The following is a 5,190-nucleotide window of genomic DNA, read 5'->3' as shown; positions in this document are numbered from 1 at the left end:
TGTGTCCTAAACATAACCACTTCTGAGTTATATGGAGGAGCATAGACTTAAAGTGAGCACAAATGGGGGAAGATAGATGCCACGTAAAAATCACCAAGGAACTGAGTAACAAGGTGCCACAGGAGTTGAAAGAGACAAGAACCTTTCCCCAGAGCCAACAGAGAAAGAAATGTGCTTTGAGTGTGTAGTGGAAGCATCTAATCAGAATGAGGGTGCAGCCAGGGAAGATCTCTCTGAGGAAGTAGTTAACACAGGATGTAGAAGGAAAATGGGAAATAGCTAAGAGAAAAGTAAAAGAACATCTCAGGCAGAGAGAGGGAGACATGGAGACAAAGATATACAGAGAGAGATAGAAAGGAACCCAAAAGAGAGGCAAGGCACAAGACAGAGAGAGAAACAGACACACAGGGACAGAGAAAGACAGAAACCCAGAGACCACAGATAAACCCATGCACACCCCCAGACAGACACACACAGAGTGACTGAGACACAGAGACACCAAACAGACACATGCACCAAGAGACACAGAGAACAACAGAGACAAAGACAGAGACAGAGACAGAGAAGAGAGAGAAAGGTTTCCCAATTGAATAGAAGTAGTCACTGCCCATCTTTCCTGTGTCAAACACTGGTTTCCTTTAAGCTTCTGTAAAATGCCATTTCAGAAAACTGTGTTTTCTGTTTTGTAAAATGACTCATACAAAAGAGCTATTTTGTTGTCACTGACATTAAAAATAAATTCAGAATTAAATAACTTGGAACAATTTTTATTTTCATTCTTGATTTTTATATGAAAATATGGAACTGCAAGTTTAATTTTTCTTATGCCTGTGTTGTGTTGATGGAGTTTTCTTTGTCAGTTGATGTCAGCTGCCTACACTGCCCGCCTGAGGATGGCGCTACCTTCAGCCCCTTGCCCACCTTCCACCTTGGTCCACCATATGCTGGAGGAGGGCCGTGCCGGCTGCTCCAGATCGACGAGGGGGGAGCTGCTAGGGCAGCACATCCACTCTGTGTCCAACATGTGACAAATCAGCTCAGGGCAGCTGAAGTAGGTGGACCAAGCCACTGGACCAAGCCTCCCTGTGTCCTATGTCCCAGGTAGAACTTGCAAAGAGAGGGGAAGAAGGGGAGAGAGGGAGAGAGTGAAAGAGAGAGAGAGAGAGGTGCAAAGGAGGTGTGGGGAGTAAATCCCTTATCTGGTCTGAGAATGAACCTAGTAATATAGAGGAGTTGATCATAAGCAACACCTAGGGCTTACCATGGGCCACATACTGTAACAAGGGCTTCACATATATGTATTAGCTCAGTAGGGCCTCCTTTTCCCATGTGAGATAGGTTATTATCATCCCCATTTTGCAGGTGGAAAAACTGAAGCACAGAAAGTCAGGCTGCTTCCTGACCATGGGGTTTGGAACCCTCTGATATCAAGGCCTGAGTTAGGAGAAATAAATGACACAATTACATAAAGTAGCTGGTAAAATACCCAACACAGGGTAGGCTTGTAGTCAGTGTAAACCAAAGCCTATCTTATCCCTGCAGGCTTTATCTCATCTTCTCTTCAATTCAGCCCTTACTGGGCCATTTGGATTTGAGACAACTTAGCCCCATGAAGAAAGGAGGAAGCTGCTGGTAGACAACTCATCCAGAGGGAAGTAGAGGTCAGGTACATGAACTTGACCTATGGAAATATTTCCGTAGTCAGAGAGCGGGTCATTCTAAATGCAGATGTCATTGGACACTGAAATTTGTTCTTGGGTTTGCATCCTGGGGGAGCTAGATGAGAGGCTTAAGGAGGTTGGGCTGGCCTTCTGTGGATGGAGGACTTCAAAGAATGTCACTCCGGGCTAGGGATCATAGAGTGTGCTGAGTTATTGGTGGGACCAATGTTGTCACTACTGCCATCTGGCTGCAGGTAGGCCAAGACGGTTTGGCCCAAAAGTGGGAGTGGGTGCAATGGCCTTCATGGAGCAAAGAAGATGGTGGTGGCCTTTGGAGTAGGCATCGTATAAAGGCTAGAAGAGATTAGTAGGAGTGTGTGTTGTGCTTCATTGGAGTAGATAGGGTTTACATATAAGCTTCTGTAAACACTTCCTGGGAACTGCAAGTACAGGCAGTCCCTGGATCACAAGTTCTGTTCCTAAGTTTAAGTCGAATTTGTACCTAAATTTGAACAGTTAGGTATGGTTCATATTTAACATTGGTTAGTCAAATGTTTGTCTTAGTATATAGTAGATAGCATGCCTTTCTATGCCTAAAAAACATGCAAGGAGTATTTCCAGATACACTAAAACATCTTTAACGTAATTATGCAGTAGTAAGAACAAGAATATTTTGATGCATGTCACACAGTACTGCCAATCTGTTATTTTGAACTATTACATGTACCTCAAATTTATAATATAGCAGGTTTTACAAGGGTTGCTTTGTAACTATGGGTTGGTCATACTTAGATCAGACATTCGTAACCCAAGCAATGTTTCTAGTGCCTAGGAAGGGAGGATTGAGAACTAGAGTTGGACATCCCACACAGCAAATGGAGAGAAAGAGCAAACAAAATGCACGTAGATACTGTTAGAACCCACTTGTCCTTCCCAAGGTGGTGTGAACTTGGGGAACACTTAGGCATGGTGCTAGTTTTCTATTTGCTGCTTATTCTGACAAGAATATACCACTAATGGGATGGACTTAATAAATGGGACTTTATTCTCTTACAGTTCGGAGGCTAGAAGTCTGAGTTCAAAGTGCCAGGCTTTAGGGGCTGGGTGAAAGCCCCTCGACCTTAGACTTCAGCTCTGCCTCTTACTCCCAGCCCACTGAAGCTAGAGGCATCTTTTTACTCAGACAACTACTAGCTGCTGAGGCTAACAAGCCCAAGGTTGACAAATAAAATGTCACAGTCCCAATATTACCAAATCACACGGTAGGCCATTAATTTAAGTCCATTGAAAGTCCCAAGGTTGGCAGAGCATGGCAGGCTGCTGAACAACCACACAGCTACATGCATGGTTCAAGGTGCCGTAAGCTAGAGATCATTCCCAAAACTGTTTCTTATATATGGGAAGCAGACCACATACCCAAAGGCAGCTACTCAGCTGCTCACAGTCGATTCCACCATGGAGGTGATGACCAGTCTCATCATGGGGAATACTACATCCAGCTGCCCAGCCACTCAACCAGGCCCAGCCAACTTGACATACAAATTTAACTACCACACTGCTGTAACAAATTATCATGAATTTAGTGGCTTAAACAACACAAATTTACTCTCTTAAAATTCTGAAGGTCAAAAATCTGACACGGCTCTCACTGGGCTAAAATCCATGTGTGGGCAGCCTATGTGCCTTCTGGAGGCTCTAGATAAGAATTCTTTTCTTTGCCTTTTCCAACTTCTGGAGGCTGCCCGCGTTCCTTCCCTCATGTCCCCTCCAGCAATGTTATCGCTTTGGCTCTTCTTCCTCCCTCTTCCATTTTCAAGGATCCTTGTGATTATATTGAGCCCACTTGCAACACTGAACATAATCTCCCTGTTTTAGGGCTGTTACATCTGTAACAATAATTACCCTTTGGTGTATAACCTAACATATTCCCTGGCTCTGGGGATTAGAGTTTGGCATCTTTGGGGGCCCACTATTCTGCCCATCACAGACTACTGACCAAAATCTCATGTGCTCATTTTTCTGTAAACTAGGCTAAGGGCACTTCAAAAGCAGAAGGCATTGGACTGGTTTCAGAAGCCACAGGTTCTGACTTTAGCTCCCTCGTGTGTGAGCTGTGTGCTTCTGGCAAGCCATTTAACCTGCCTGTCCCCATTTCCTGACTGTGGGATGGCAGATCTATAATCACGGGAAGACGAGGAAGCAGGGACAGAGTGAACTTGTCTTATATGTCACTGTGCTCTGTAGCTGGGGCAACACACTTACATGGTTACAAAAGTCTTCCAGACCTTACCTGCCAAAAGCAAAGAAAATGGGAAGCAAGGCTTGTAGAAAGCCCATCTGTTTCAGATCTCAGAGCCCATCTACTGTGTCTCTGGGCAAGTCACTCCCTTTCTGCTTCTCACTTTGATTCAATAGTGACAATAAGGGACTCAAATGTATCAAATGATCATGAAGAAGGGAGAGGACTGGGTAATATTTTTTCTGTTTTACATAAAGTCACCTTGAGTCGGAGCTGATTCGGTGGCAACAAAAATAAAAACAGAAGGGATGACTTGGAGAGGTGGGACACCGAGACCTCCAATGTCCTTCCAAGGGATTTGCTTCCAATGCTTTAACTTTAGGGATAAAGGGGTACAGTTGGGGTAAACTTTCAGGCAATCTGAGGCTTTGCTTCTATATTGAGTTGACTCCACATAACATTCCCAGCCAAAGACACATGCCAGGGTTCCCTGGTGGATGGGCAAATACTCCAATATAAACTCCAGGGTTTGATTAGGCAGGGGTTGGACTTCATTTTCCCCCTCTCAAGGCAATCTCTTTAGAGATCTGCAGTATCAGCTGAGGAGGCATCAGGGCAGCAGAGAAAATATGTCAGCTGTGTACATCATCTATGATTTCTCGGACTATCCCATCAACTTTTCTCATTGGAAATCGACTCAGAGAGCTTATCTTTCTCCAGAAGGCCTTGGTGCCTCCCAGAATAGTTAGGGAGATCGCTGTAGAGGGATCTAATGTTTTCTCATCACACCTTGGTTATTTCTGTGTCTCCCTTTGGTTTATCATCTCCTCAAGCTTAAGGCCTACCTTATTAATTTTCATATATTCATTGTCATGTATTAGCTGATTGATAAAAGTCAAATGAAGACAAATAAGAGAACATCACAAGATTGATGTGTTTTCTTTGAGTGTATAACTGGGTGCAATAAGAATATTCCCTTTAGGACATGAGGTCTCTGACCCTTAGTGTAAGATGAATGATATCTATAGGCCATGTGTCTGACTTGGTCTCATGGATCTGATCATGGTGTGAAGGGCCCAGACATTCAGCAAAGAGGAATATCCAAAGGTCAATGGGTCAGATGAGAATTTGTGGGCAACAGCCCACCCACTCTCTCCCTAGTCTCTGAGCTGGTGGCAAACCAATGTCAGAAACACTAAAGCAGCACTGTCCTTAACTGCTTCGTTACACTGACAATGTGGGCTTCACGGGCAGGAAGGGCTCCATACTCTTTCCTTAATGAAGCCTGGG

This window comes from Orycteropus afer, unplaced genomic scaffold, assembly GCF_000298275.1.
Source record: "Orycteropus afer afer isolate SDZICR_OR568_19922 unplaced genomic scaffold, OryAfe1.0 scaffold00224, whole genome shotgun sequence".
Classification (NCBI taxonomy): Eukaryota; Metazoa; Chordata; class Mammalia; order Tubulidentata; family Orycteropodidae; genus Orycteropus; species Orycteropus afer.
Note: the sequence above shows the minus strand (reverse complement) of the source record.